The sequence below is a fragment of the Pongo abelii genome, chromosome 7 (genome assembly GCF_028885655.2).
Source record: "Pongo abelii isolate AG06213 chromosome 7, NHGRI_mPonAbe1-v2.0_pri, whole genome shotgun sequence".
Classification (NCBI taxonomy): domain Eukaryota; kingdom Metazoa; phylum Chordata; class Mammalia; order Primates; family Hominidae; genus Pongo; species Pongo abelii.
In genome coordinates this window covers 34,610,231-34,626,234 of record NC_071992.2, presented here as the reverse complement: position 1 = coordinate 34,626,234, position 16,004 = coordinate 34,610,231, and the positions used below count along the sequence as shown (strand labels likewise).

Genomic DNA, 16,004 nt, shown 5'->3' with positions numbered 1-16,004 from the left:
TTATGTCTGATAATGCTCAGTGACTCTTGCCATCAGGCCACCGAGCACACTGTTTTCACCACACCATGCATTCTTCCCCCAGTATAAGAAGTCCTGACTTTTGGCACTGAGGAAGACGTGGCTTATTCAGAGTCACATTTCTCAGCTTTTGATAAAAAATGCTACCAACGTACAACACTAAACGACTCTTTTCTTCACACTGGCATTCACAGAGTCTAATTTGACGTGACCTGAAATGACATGGAATGCCATCATCTGAACTCTCGCTAATAGGAACAGAAAACGTATGAACCTCCCTGCTTCTCCAGGATTCACAGTGATACAGATGTGAGAGCTAGCTGCCTCTAAACTGGGAACGTGCCTGAGAAATTGAAATATGTGGGCCTTGAGTCTTCAAACTTTTGGCTTTGGGGGTACTTAAATTAAGCTCTCTGAGAAATGCTAATTTAAATTCAACCAACATATAAAAGTGATTCATCTTTTCTCTCCATAATCTCTAGGTTCAGGAATATTTCGTAGTCCTAGATATCATCTAGAAGCCCAGCACAGTGGGGAAATGTCAACATTTAAGGATAAATATCACTTGTAGTGATGAAGAATGATTTCATCTCTAACTTCCTTTTCATGTTTCAAAAAAAGACTGAAACAGAATGGATAGACTTCCTTAACACATAAAAAAATTATATGAATTTAAGACTAAAGTTTTAAAACAGTTTAAACCCTGCCTACTTTTTCATAGATTGGTTGCAGGGAAACCTCTGATTTCATAAATTCCATAACGTTCTAAAATATCATTTTTGGGGAAAGGCCCTTGAAGAAGTAACCAACAGGCTTACAAGTCCAGAATGTGTAGTTTTTTTTTTTTTTTTGAGGTGGAGTCTTGCTCTGTTGCCTAGGCTGGAGTACAGTGGCACCATCTCAGCTCACTGCAGCCTCCGCCTCCTGGGTTCAAGCAATTCTCCAACCTCAGCCTCTCTATTAGCTGGGACTACAGGCGAGCACCACCATACCCAGCTAATTTTTGTATTTTTAGTAGAGATGGGGATTCACCATGTTGGCCAGGATGGTCTTGATCTCCTGACCTTGTGATCTACCCACCTCAGCCTCCCAAAGTGCTGGGATTAGAGGCATGAGCCACCGCGCCCAGCCTGTCATTTTTTTTTGTAAGTACTCCCCAGTCCATGAGTGGAAAGAGTCTATAAAAGTCATCTCTACCCATGGAACTACCACATCAGTATGGATTTGACATTATGTAAACCTTTCAGTAAATGGTCAAAGATTGGACTAAGATGACAATAAAATAAAATAAAAATAAATAAAATAAAATAAAATTCAGCGGACTTGCAAACAAACAGGTAATAGCTTACCTCTGATTTCATAAATTCCACAAAGTTCTAAAATGTCATTTTGAAGGAAAGGCCCTTGCAAAAGTAAGCAACAGGCCTTCAAGCCCAGAATGTGTTATTTTTTATTGGAAGTACTTCCCAGTCCAGGAGTGGAAAGACTCTATCAAAGTCATCCCCACCCATGTAACTACCACATAAGTATGGATTTGACATTATGTAAACCTTTTAGTAAATGGTCAAAGATTAGCCTGAGATGACAATAAAATAAAGTAAAACCCAGCAGACTTGCAAACAAATAGGAACAGGTAACAGCTTACTGATGGGCTAGAAATACTGGTCATCTTCCAGCTCAGGTGAAAATGAAGAAAGAGAATCTATGAATTCAATATTACTATTTAATATCTCTTTGTTTACTTTCCTCCATTCTTCATTTTACCTTTGCTATAACTCCCCCAACCCAACCCAATCTCCCCAAAGGAAAGCCAAAACATTCTGGAATAAAGGGCCATCTTGAAGGCAGTATCTGCTTTGAAAACCACCCGTGAAGACTGCTAGACGCAGCATCCAAGAGATTTATTTATTCATCCCTTCTTGGAATTTCATAAAATAGATACTATAGGGTGGAAGGCAAGCAGTTGCCCCCCTTGACATTCAGCAATGACATAGCCCTTGATTTGACTTAACTGAGGCTAGAAGGTAAGACAGGGTTAGCAGATAAGAACACGAGGCCAGCTCGACCACCGAAATCAGAGTTTGGATAACTGGCAAATTGGAATTATAGAAGGGTCCTTATCAAGCATTGATGCCATCTCTCTAATGTTACAACTGAGGACACCGAGACCCCGAGTGGGTCTGAGCCCATGGCCAGAGCTGGAAACTCCATGTGCTGCACCTTCCGCATCAAAGCATCCCAGCTCTTTAAGAGTCTGTTGCCTGTCCGTCACTGGGACGATGAGAGAAGCTCAGAAGAAATAAGTTCCGTCAAACAAAGAGATGACTTCATCAACTAGGAGCACTCCTAGAACAGGTAACTGCCGCCCCTTATTCTGATTAGAGTAGATTTCCTGAGGTGAGACCGCAGGTGCTCACGGGGATTCTCTGACTGAGTTTCTCCTCTGCAGTAGCTTTGCCCTTCGGTTTTACCTTTCACTATGAGGAGAGTCTCGGTAGGAATCAGGGGTTTCTCTGGCATGCCTGAGGAAGCTGTTACATTCACGAGGGCCTCCTGTGCCATTAAGACGTCCTCTTGGGCCCCCAGTTGGGCTGCTGTGCCTACTGTTTTCTACGGATGACATCACGATTACAGAGTGGCTTTCGGAAAGGATGCTTTCAGTGTGTCCATTGCTCCAGCTGCGGAGGAAATGGGAGAGGCAATCAGATATTTCGTGCAAAAATTATATGCAAAAAATGGAAATGAAAGGAATGGATTCTGACAAATGTTTCAAACTACTGATGCACCCGGAGCTCACTGTAACATCACTTGTCTCTGAATAGAATCGCCACAAAGGTAATTTGCTATAGAGAGGATCTTGATTCAGATTGGCTTTGTAAGGATACAGTATATTCACTTGTTCACTCATTCAATAAATATTTATCGAATGCCACTCCTCAGTGTATGATTATAATCTTTCTGTTCTTGAGTGGCTTAGATTAAAGAAACATTTCCTTGTATGAGCTACATTTGGAGATCTAGTGTTGGTCTTGGTAGAGTAAGTGCACTCAGGTGGGGATCACCAGGGCAATCCAATTACTGAAAGAAATTGACTTCTAAGTATTTTGCAGAGCCAAAGACAGACTTGTCCCAGTGTAGCAATTCGGTGAGTAGCAAGGCATGAGTAAAGACAATCTCAGGAATGGGAAACAACGGCCCTGTGGAGTTACCTAATTGAGGTTCAAATTTATGCAGGAATTAAGGGCAAAGCCAGTTGATTTTCAAAATCTGTTGCTGCCCAAAGACCATCCATTTCACTGCCTCCTTTCTTAGGCAGTGATTATCAAAAGGCAATGTGCAACAATTCATTCTGAGAGAAAAGCCGTGGAATTTTTAAATTCTCATACCTGTGGCTAGGAGTCTGGGTGACAGTAGTGGAGTGATGGGCTGTGGAAGTATAGTGACTGGTGGAAAAGGATGTCTCTGCTTCTCTCTCAACAATATGCTCACTGGAGATGACGTTTTTAGATACGTATTGCTGGATAAACAAAGACACAACTTGAAGATTCATGTCAGTCAAAGCACTAATATTGTCATGTAAATAAAAATGCTAACACTGTCACAAACACACAAATCTATTTTTGTACAGATGCTTTGTAATAAATTCCATTTCCCCAATGGCCAGATGGAAAATCCTGTCCTGGCTACTGTGGCTTTTAGATTAGATGAATAGAGTTAAAAAAAAATACTCTCTGGATGTGCATCCAATGTATGGCCCATCATCCCAACTACATTTTATCAGCAAAAGTCCTATTTCTTCTATTTTATTTTAAATTAATAACATGACTAGAATTCCATACAAATATCCATCCAATATTCATTTGTTTCATGGTATTGCAAGGTGAAGAAGGCTAAATGCTATTTGAAATAGAAGTAGACAGGTGGTTTGTATAATTTCAAATTTCAAAGCACTAGAAAAAAATATTTAAAATCTCTATATTTTGGGCCTACCTTTCTCCTTCCATTTCCTAGTGCCCATGTTGCCCTACTAATGTCATTGAAATGTTTAACTTGTTAGCAGTGGTAGGGCTAACAAGGCTACTGATAAGGGACTTAACAATTGTCAATGCACACATCTTGACAAAACACATAATATATGGAGGACATTTCTATTTAATGCAGGTAGATTCTACTTTTCTCTCTTCTTTCTTTCTCTTTCTTTTCTTCTCCTTTTTTTTTTTTTTTGAGATGGAGTCTCACTCTGTTGCCCAGGCTGGAGTGCAGTGGTGCAATCTCAGCTCACTGCAACCTCCACCTCCCAGTTCAAGTGATTATCCTGCCTCAGCCTCCCGAGTAGCTGGGATTACAGGCATATGCCACCATGCCCAGCTAATTTTTGTATTTTTAGCAGAGATGGGGTTTCACCATGTTGGCCAGCTGGTCTTAAACTCCTGACCTCAGGTGATCCATCCACCTCTGCCTCCCAAAGTGCTGGGATTACAGGTGTGAGCCACCGCGCCTAGTCAGAGTCTACTTTATCTTCATCAGCAAACCACAGTAGTTTTTACTGTTTCTATTAGGGAGGGAGGTCCCCTTTTGAAGTTGTGTTTTAATTGCTGTTAGTATTTATACCAAATTGAGTTAAATAATAGGAAAACCAATAGAAAGGAATACTCTTTGATGAAATAAGGCACTTTATAATCTGATGGTCTGTGGGCTCTAAATATATTCAGGGAGATCCAAAAATATACAGCTTGAATTATGCTTGAAACTCTAGCTGGTTCTCTTAGTGGAAAGGCTATTCCATGTGGATCTTCCTGGGAAGTACAGCTAGCTTGATTTAAGGAAAGGATACACAGTGACCTACTTCTAGTCCCTGCACCATTTCACTATTGCTTCTTGGAAGGCAACATAAGCTCAGTGAATCTAATGAAAAAAATACTTAACAATTATTGAACACTCACTAAATGCCACTAGGCTAAGTGTTTTATGCAAATTACCTTATTTAAGGCTCACAAGGAGTCTCTGAAGTAGGTATTATTTTTAGGTCTGTTTTTATATTGAAGAAATAAGGTTGAGAAAGGTTAAAGCCCAAAGATGCACAATGTGAGCAGTAAATGTAATGCAGGCAGTCATTCTATGGTTTATATATTATAACATGCAGAGTGACAGATTGTAGTTCCTTTTGTAGTGAATATCGTTATCAAATGTGGAGAACATTGTGATGAACACTGTTAGAGGGTGAAAAAGCAACAGAGTGTGTTAACCTATAAGCACCTTGCTCCAACAAAGTCTCGAAGGTTTTTGCTACAAGACTTGCTGATAGTTTAGTAACCACCAACTCTGTAGTTGGGTCTATGATATATCTGTTCCATTCAAAATATGACTTTTTCTATAGGATAGAAAATGGTACTACAATATAAGCTTCAAGCTTTGTGTATTAAAAAAACCATACATCAGAGCAATAATTTGAAAACAAGAAGGATGATGCTGAAATATAAAGAGCAATACTCAAAAAGCCAAGAGATAGTACAGCTCTGGCCCTTATCTGTAAAAAGAAAAAGAGAGATTTGAAAGATAATATCTTCAAACTCTCCAGAACCTAATATTCTATGATCTAGTTGTATTTAAAAAACTGAATGCTGAGTGTTTGGTACAGTATGAACAAAATATTTTAATGATTATGAATATATTTCATCTGGAGGGCTTGACATCATTTAGAAAGGTCCAGGGAAGAAGCTGGCATGACACTCTTCTTTTGCTACTGAGAAGGGTGTTTGGTAAGTCACTTGACCTTTCCACGCCCTAAAGGAAATCAGAATCCTTTGGAAATCATAACCAGTAAATCATCAGGCACTGTGAATTGCCCCTAAGAAAATAACTCTAAAGCTCTTTGCTCGGTTATCTGTGCTAATCAGTTACAGAATGGAGTAGCCTGTATTTCCAAGTTATACATGAAAACATTCTTTTTGATTATTGTACTATTAAATTTGTTTTCTCCCCACTCTCTCCACGCAAGCCCCAGCTCTGGCCTCCTTGCAGAACAAACCCAACACTATTATTCCAACCCCTTAATGAACACTTTATAAGAGGAAATGTGCTGATTTTACAGTAACCAAATCCACTTTTAAAAATGTTCCCATTATTTTCTCCTGGCAAAAACCTGGATTCCTGGAAGCCATGGTGATTAATGGCAGCAGCTAAAAGCTTAAGAGCTTTCGAAAATAAACTTCAAGGCGTCTGAACAGAGGAGAGAGGCTCAGTTTTTTCCACTGGCCAGAGTCAACGTACATTCACCAGCTGGACATTCTCGGGGGGTGGGTTAGGATGGTGAGGCCCATTGGCAATGTTCATCATATTGTTTCGTTCAGACCGAAGGCTCTGCCGAAGACGGTCATGAAGCTTTTTCCGCTGTTTCCTGGACATAAGAAAGGGAGCATTTATTTTTTTCGATTATTTTCATTTCATAGTAGAGGCAAATCTTTATTCTACCAACACCTATGAGTAGCTCAAGGCAGTAGATTGGTGATGAGGAAGAGGGAAGGGAGTGTGTCCACTGTATCCCAGAATAAGTGAAACCACACATCCTTACCAAATAGATTTTAAAAGCCACCTGGGATTCTTATGGAAATTTAGCTGTTTTACTGAGAGACAAGAAAAAAAGAGGATAACACAAATAAGTTGATAATTGACTAAAATCACAAATTTCCTAATTAATCCATCTTTGCCTAAGTCTTACAAATGGACACTTATTTGTCTTAGATAATAATTTGTGCTGGGCTGGGCGCGGTGGCTCATTCCTGTAAGCCTAGCACTTTGGGAGGCAAAGGCAGGAGAATCAATTGAGTCCAAGAGTTTGAGACTAGCCTGGGCAACATGGAGAAGTCCTGTCTCTACAAAAAATACAAAAATTAGCTGGGCTGGTGGCGTGCACCTGTGGTCCCAGCTACTCGGGGGGCTGAGGCATGAGCATCACTTGAACCAGGGAGGCGGAGGTTGCAGTGAGCTGAGATTGTGCTACTGCACTCTAGCCTGGGTGAAAGAGCCAGATTCTGTCTAAAAAAAAAAAAAAAATGTGCTGTAGAATTTATAAGAATGATTTCATTTATAGCTTTTCCTGGGGTCTCTTAAGAAAATGAACTGAGTTTTGAATATACACAGTTAGCATATTTGTGAGTGTATCCCATGTATACGAGTGAGAATGTGGACATATTTTGCCAATGGACATGGCACATAACGTGTTCCTACTCTGGTAACGCTTTTTGTGCAATTAGGCAGCGAATATTGAGATGGAATCTAATAAGACTCACCAGGTTGACTCCAGGAAGGCTTATCTCTATACCTTAATTCTGGCAACACACTAAATCATGGGATATTGAGAAAATACAATCCATGCTTTGGATTTTGTGGCATAAAAGCATATTATTTTTCTTCCTCAATGCAACATTCAGATTATGAAATATTCCCATGGATGGTTTGGCAACAGAGTATTATGCAGCAATATTTTTTCAAAAACCTTGTTAATTTAACATATTAGGCTTGAAATATAAGTTATATGTAGGAGAGAAAAGTGAAGAGAATCCATGTCACATAGTAATTGAATTTGTTAACATGGACCAGACTTCAAGACCAAACATAGGGAACCCAAATCTATTCTAATATTTTCTCTTTTACGTTTTCAAAGAAAGTTTTGCTTGATTTTCCTCCCCTGAGATTCCTTTTTTATATCTCACACTGTGAGAGCATTCATACTGGCAACCTAATTAGATAGAATTTAAAAATAATAATAATAATCACTATAACTCAGAAAACTGCATTTCAGATACCACGAAAGGTTTCCTTTATCTCATAATTTTCAGTGTAAATTGGATTTGTTCTCAGTAGTCCTTTCAACTGAAGATACTACTGCACCCTGAATGCAGTCAGTCTCTAACTCATAGAAGTTTTTCTAGGTGCAAGTTAGTTTCTTTTGGGGTTAACTTAATTATACTAAAGCCCTCAAATGGACTTTTGGTACCCTCCCTCTCCTTTTAGAATGAGGTGCCTTCATTCTGTCCCACCCATACACATACCTTCCATACAAGCCTGTCACTCCAGCCCTTTATCCACTCAGGGCCTGTGGTCATTGAACAGAAATCTTTACACGAATAGGCAAACAGCTTTCTATTTCTGTGTTTAGGAGACATCCTCAAAATCGATTATTCAGAGGAAATAATCTCCCCCTGCCCCTCCTTTTTTTTATCCCCAAGACTAGGCTGTGGAGCTCAGATTCTGCAAAGCCCTGGCCAACTAAGCTGTCTCTGCATGAAAGAGAGAGAAAGGCATGGAGAAAGAAGGTTTACTTGGTTTTGCAGTAGGCCACCACACACATGATGCCGACCACGAGGAGGGCGATGCAGATGCCGGTTATGGTCAGCACTCTCTTCTGGTACAGCTCCTCTGCCTCTGGAAAGGGATGAGAGCAGATATCATCACAGGTCCCTTCCACTTGCCAGGACTGACAACAACCAAACAGTGGGCATGCTGCATGACACTGTCCATGTTCACAAGAAAATAAATACATGACAATTCTTTACGTTTACACACATAGCTAAGGTACAACATGCTCTGCACTATGCTTTGAACATAAATATAAAAAAGCCAGCTGGGGCCATTGACAATACAAATATTACACTCAGAAATTACTTCTAATTATAAGCTGCAGATATATGTATATAGTTGATAGTAAATTGGAAATCATAAACATTAATTATAAAATAACTATTTGGTTAAAACTCTGTAGTTTTATTTTTTTTGTAGTCTCTTGGAAAATAAAATATAAAAAGCTCTTGCAAAGACAACAGGAATCAACACCAATTAAAGGAGCTGGGATTGGCATCACTGAGCGCCCCCCACTTCCTCCTTCCTCCCCTCTTTATCCCCTAGCCCCTGGCCTTTTTGTATTTCCCAGCTATTTTATATCATCACTTTATATCCAGTGGTCTTTACAAAGAGTCATTTCTAACTTAAATATATTAAATTCAAAGACATTTGCAAACATGAACTTGGCTTGTAGTTAACTAGTAAATTGAGTCAGGCTCTCTGTGATTTAACAGTAAAATGTAAACACAAGAAGCAATACAATATGAGGTAGCAGGGCACTGTATCAAAGAAAATCCTATGTGATGGGTAGGACAGTTATGGGCCCAAATGGTGACTTGTCCTTTGGAAGACAATTCTAATTACTCCACCAATTGTACTTAGGAACAAGTTTTATTTGTCCAAAGAGGTCACCAGTACAAATGATGTGTGATTTGGAATAGAGTGCACATTCATACGTTGGCCAACTTGGCAAATGAGCTAATGTAGATTATACTAAGGAAATGTGACACTTAGAACTTTGAACTAAAGATACTACTGCACCCAAAATGCGATCAGTCTCTAATTCATAGAAGTTTTTCTATTTGCGAGTTAGTTTCTTTGGGGGATAAGTTGATTATACTAAGGTAGGTCAGGTTCTTAACAAGATTTGCTGATTTAATAGGGACCCTGATCCCTTAGGACCTGAGCTTCCAGTGAGTCTAATTACATTTATTGGAAGATCTTCACAAGTTCACTCAGAAAGAGAACTCAACTGGTATGAAATAAGCAGTGTAAGCTGTTCACTTGCCATTATGATCAATAAATTGGTCAAGAACTGGGGAATACTGTACAAGCAGAGCTGACTATTCTGGACATCAACAAGGGACACTCAAAGCATATTTCCATATTACATCTGTAGTGGCACAACTACACCTTTACACCTTTTTCTCTTTTGAGAGAGGGCAGCTTGCAGGAAGTTTTCTTGAAATGAAAAAGTGAATTTTAATTTCTAGGATACAGTGGACCTTATCATGAAACAAAACATTTCCTACAAGCCGAGCCCATGATAATCAAATTCCAGTAAACAGGTCAAGAACATTGTCAAATCAAATTAATATAGCACTGATTATTAACAGGAGGAGAAGGAAAAGAGAAGTCAGTGGGTAAAGGACTAGAATGCTGCATAGATTATACAAAAACAAATCAAAAGGGTTGGAGGTGGAAAGGAAAAACAAACCAAGAGGACAGACAGACTGACAGAATGACAGAGAGACCGAGGAAGGGAAAACAAGGTTAAAAGTTAAGGAGCCATCTGAAGTCCCTGGCACAGCATGCCTGATACTAAGGGAGAAAAAATAAATAAAGAAAAGAAAACCAGAGGGAGGAAATGCTTGGGTGGGAAGAAAAGGTGGATGCAAAGTTGGAAGGGTCATTCCATACAGCATAACTCCTAATCTAAGCTAGCAGTCATGTGGAAGCCACAATTAGAAAGCGAAGCGGCTGGGGCATTGCGGTGAAACAATGCACCAGGAGATATTGAGTTGGTATCACGGATTTTATGTGCAGCAAAACTCAGATAAGGACATGGAATGTGAGTGCTTATATGTTAATTGCGTATGTCTGCTGCCTCCCCTCCCCCATAGCCACAGGACAGGGAATTAATTTCTATGGGGTGTTATCTGGTTGAAGCTGCTGCTATAGCCTCTCTTCCTGATCTTGGTATCCTGATCAGGTTTGAGGATAGATGTCTAAGAAGCAGAGCTGTCACCCCACTGGTCCTTCTCTCCCTGGGACCCAGGACGCAGAGCACAGCTCCCTGGGCTGTGATGAGTTGGTGAAGAAATAGGAGTGTAGGTATTATTGCCAAGAGATGAAGGCCCTGTATGACTGTCCTCTTTTCCTTCCTCTATTGTTTTCTTCTTTGAAGATGGGCAAGCCTGTGGTTATTCTTGTCTACTGACATCTTAACATCCTATCTTTAGAAAGAAGCTGGGAAACTGCTTCTGCAAACTTCAAAAATGGGGACATGGACAAGGGCTAAATGGGAAAAAGGCAACATGCATACTCTCAGGGATTCTTGGGACAAGTTGTCTTTTGGTTGTTGTTAATTACAGAAGAATAGATTGAGCTGCGTTTGGAAACATATGGTGCATGATGATGGGTGCATTCTTTCTATGCTGTGTAGGCAGACACACATTTTCCAGTAAAATGATCATTTCATGGAAATAAAGAGGTAGCTCAGTAAAGGCCAAAGGGTAATGTAACAGCACTAGAATGAGCTGATTCAAGCGAAGGCCCATAGAATACAGACGTGGGATTAAAATCTTATATTCACATCAGCATTGACCAGAGGCACTACAACCCTTATCCACATTGCTATTTGAATTTTTCACGGTTTGGCTCAATCAGGTGATCCCACACTATGAATGTGATCAAGGAAAAATACTTGGTGAAAAATAATATAAACAATGGATTCTTTAACCTCTTTTTTTCCCCATATTAATTTTTTTCTTATGTGTCAGGTCATCTGGGGAAGAGCAAATTAGAGACAGACAGGGCTAAAAACAAGAGTCCGTCATTCCGATCGGTGGGTCTGTCTCTCAATGAGCACAAATGCCCCAGAGTCTTCATGGTTTGGCTGGACTAACATGTTTCCAGATCAAGCACATTTTTCAGTCTGATCTGGCCCGGCCAAGAAACAGAGCCCTTACCTTTCTGAGTTGTACTTGACCTTTAAGGTCTGATTTTCCTGAAGGATGTGATGTTCTGGTTTAGTACACCGGCAAGCCTGGAACTATGAGCCTCTGGAAACTGTACCTTTGAGAAGCATGCGGATAGCAGCACTCTGTGTCTTTCCTAACCCATAGAAGATCTTACTGAGGGGGAAGTTATATATCTCAACTATCTTTCACTTTACTGTTGGGGACAGAAACAATACATTCTATAGTCAAACCCTCCACCTATAAAAATGAGAAATATGCTGTTAAGGATAGAAGGGTACAGAGTAATGGTATAATTTTTTCCCTCCCTGCAGGATAGGCCAATAATCTGTTTCATAAGTGGGACAATTTTTTTTTCCCCGAGGGAAGAAACTCCAATAGATAACTCCCCTCAGTACACAATGTGCTCCCTAGTAATAGAGGTGCTCCCCCTTGTGTTTCTCCCTCTTGGGAGATGTTCTGCAAGGCACAAAGGCCCATTCACATGCACCTGGGGGCTTCTCATCAAATTGATAGTTTACCCGTTTTTTTTTTTTTTTTTTTTGAGGAAGCAATGGGCAACCCATTGAGCAATCCTTGTAGCTGCTAGAGCTTGCGACTGCTTCATTTCCTGCAAAGTCTGGAAACTACATTATGTGCAGCCTGTGATGTCATCATCCAAAAGAAGGCAGCGGCTGTAGGATGCCCCTGCTGCATGACGTCTCTGAAGCCAGCTGGATGGGGACCGGATATTCTGTGAATCAGAACATTGTGTCACTGACCCAACCATGGTCCGGGACTGCAGGCGGCATTGAAAAAGACTGACTGGCCTGGCCCTGTGGAGTCTCTGGGAAGGTAGCACAGCTCCTTACTCCCCAGAGACTGGTCTTCAATCCCAACTATGTAGGATGAAGGCCTTCCAAAAAAGTGGGTCCAAATTTTGTATACTCATATATTTTTCTTTTACTTTGACAGTGTGAAATTTTCTATTTGATTACTTGTCTGGATAATCTTCATGACTCAAATTTAATTCCATTACCACTGGAATCTCCACCTAAAATAGCACAAGGCTGCTTTCTTTCTGTTTTCTATTTCCTTCTTATAAGATAATGAAGTTGACTAGGGTGGTGCTTGAGTATCTCCAGAAAATCTGAGTAATTCAAGTCTGTGCACTTAATATTGTGTTGTAATGTAAGGGCTTTCTATATACATTATTTATATTAAATAGATGATTTTTACATTGTATGCCAAAAATCCTACCAGGCTAAGATGCTGTGTGTTTTTTAAGCAGATGGATTTAAAAAGTCTTTTGTTCTCAGGACTCTGAGTGGATAGCCCCTGTATCCTTTATGTGCTACTACTACTTACCCCAGCTTTTATATAACAGCAGAGCTAGATCCAATCAGTGGGTTAAGCAGCATGGGATATATGTGAATTTGCAGCAGGTGGGGTACTTTTAAACTCTAAGTGAAGGATGCTTGGGAATCTAAAACCTGCTGCACTCAGTAACATTTCAGTAAACTAATCATAGATTGAAGGCAGAGAAATCATTGTTATAGCTGTATGATCCCTTCTAAAGAAAAAGGAAATTAGTTAGGAACTGAAAGGTAAGAATAGGAAGGGAAAAAGATTTCAGCTCATAGGCTCTAAATTCTGCAGGCTAAAAGGAATGATGATTGGTCCATACCCATAAATTCAATCCCAAGATGCTCTGCCAATGCAGAAAGTTGACAAAAAAAAGAAAGAAAGGGAAAAAGTTTCAGAAAAGAGCAATACACTGCACTCCAAAACACATTACACATGACTATTATGGCTCTCTGTGCGTGCACATTGAACCAGACAAATGGTGTGTGGTTAAGAAGCAGTGCTCAGGTACGCCTCTGTGAGTCCACATAGGGAACGTCTCTTTTTATGAGGTGTGCAAAATACCAGCACACTGTGTCTTTATTAACCCTTAAAAGACCTTACTGAGGGAGAAGTTCTGTCGCTGAACTATCCCCTACATTATTTCCTTGTGTGGGAATGGAAAGATTATCTTTATAATCAGAAAAGGCATTTGACACTATTTCATTCCTTTTTTTAAAAGGCAGAAGCAAAGTTCCAAGGAGGTGAATTTTATTTAATTAAATTAATTAAGTAATTATTTTTTACCCAAAGACACCCATTGGCAGAGGCAGGAGCAGAAGCCAAGAGGATGGTAATTTGGTCTGAAAATGTTATCAGGTTGGACTTGGATTTTTGATTGTTTGTGGGTAGTTGGCCTCGAATACTTCTTGCTCATTGGTTATGTAATTATTTTCTTAGCTGTATCTCTTTTACTTCTTCTAATCTTCCACTTTCCTCATCACTTGTCTGTTTCATTCACAGAAAGCAACAAATGCTTCTGCCCCAAAACCCCAAACAGGGACTTGGGACACTGGAGACTCCTTCTAGTTTTTCTCATAGAAGTTCTGTATGGCATAGGACAATTCTACGCCTCACTTTTTTCAAACTGTAAGGAAAAAATAAGTGGGATGGATCCAATTCCTAGAGTTTTTCATCTTATTACTCCTTTAAATCACAGACAGCCAGCAAAATCACTTCTCCAGAATGCTGGACTCCCGTGCACACAGCCACTCAGAGGACCTGCAGGGCTGCCCAGGGAAGTGGACTCAAAGGTATGAGCCAAGAGCCAGCAATCCTGGCAGCTGGGACTCCAGAGACTCCAGGATTGCAAGAACAGCAGAACCTGCAGAGGCTCCATTGAGGAAGTGGGGGAAAACAAGGACAAAAAAAAAAAAAAAAAAAAATCTCCAGGGATGACACTTTTCATTCTCAAAACCAAAACTTATAATCAAATTTCATGATGCGGAAGGCTCTAGGACTTCCTTTATCTCTCTCTGTGTGTGTGTGTGTGTGTGTGTGTCATCAAGAAGCAGGTTGGAAGGAGAGACAGTATTATCAACAGAGATCTATATTTTCTTTCTTTGATCACTGCCTCGAGAGATACTAGGGCTATTTTTCAATGATATGGCAAGGTATCTCTTAAGTGTGAAAAAAATGCCGTGGAGGGGTGTTTCTCTTACAAAAACTTGCATTTGGGCATGGAAAAAGTACCTCATATAGAAAGGGAAAAAGCAGGAGATGAATGTGCTGGAATCATCTTGGTTTCGGGTCCTGCCTCTGCCGTGGACCTTTTTAGTGACTTTGGACATGTTAATTTTTCATTAACAAAATATTTCTTATGCAAACACATGCCTCACTGGGCATGCCTGGGGAGTAAAGGAGACATGAAATATGTTGGCAAACAGCAGAAGAGGTTAACAGCTTGGGAAGCAGACACATCAAGAGATGTACCCTGGGCCACTTGCTGTATTCTCGTTAACTAGCCAGAAAAACTCTGTAAGCTCTGAGGATACTTGAAAACTTAAAAACTTGCTGCCCTTTAAGGAAATAAAGCTTCCCAGATTTTTTAAAGTATATATATATATATATATATATATATATACACGCACACACACACATATATCAAAAAGTACATTGCATAACAAGGATAATGGGAAGCACTATATATAATAATTTCCTCTGCCTTGGGTCCAGTGTACACAAGCAAATAAGCTATATTTTTCATAAATTAAAAGCTAGGGGATTTAGTTATGATTAACTTTGTTGCACAATATTCACAGCAAAATAATTTATTCAAATCCAGATAAATTTCTCTTGCTTCCGTGCAACATTCAATTGGTCAAAAATTGGTCATTTTTTTTTTCCCATTTGCTTTCTTCATACAAACTTTGGAACATCAACGTGAAAACATTCATTTTCCAAGAAAGTCAATAATAAATTGCCTTACTCATTTCCATGAAGGTGGGACCCAGATTTTCTTTCTAGAATCCCCTCCCTTCTCTTGCCTTTTTCTCCTACCAGTCAGTAATACTTTAAGGGTTAAAATCAAGCGACGTCTACAGAAACTCCTTCCAGAGAGTCAGGATTCCATGCCTACATGAACACTGCTCGTGATCTATATTAGTTGCATAGAAAGCTTGGTTAAGTCTTCAATAAAATTAGTAGCATGCCCATGCATACATATTACTGCATTTACAGTTTTATAGGTAAGTCTGTCAGCCTAACTATAATTTCATTTCACGGGAAGTCATTCATATCAGGCAGCTCCAATTTCAAATAATTCAATGGGAAATTGGTACTTAAAACTGGAATCTCTTCTGGCCATAAGCCCTAACAAGAAAACAAGCAGAGGGAACATGCATCAGTCATACTAGACCCAGAGCAAATAATGCTCTAATTTATTTTTACTATTGGTAGCTACATTTCTTTCATTGTGAGTCAAAAAAAAAAAAAAAAAAAGCAGAATACAGGAACACTTTTCATTTTATGAAAAGGTTATTACTTTCTATCTGTTCTACTTAATCTAATGTTGGCCTGGGCTCATTAAGAATCACATGCTTCCTATTGAACTTCTGCCTAGCC

The 16,004-nt window shown here is 39.7% G+C and overlaps 1 long non-coding RNA gene across 1 annotated transcript; it reads left to right on the top strand.

Annotated features, from left to right (window-relative positions):
- Positions 1 to 2,394: 2,394 nt before the first annotated feature.
- On the top strand, positions 2,395 to 15,056 carry LOC129060947 (uncharacterized). Its single transcript, XR_008527856.2, has 3 exons — positions 2,395 to 2,853; positions 12,106 to 12,464; positions 14,101 to 15,056. It is a non-coding gene; the product is annotated as an uncharacterized LOC129060947 (long non-coding RNA).
- Positions 15,057 to 16,004: the final 948 nt, after the last annotated feature.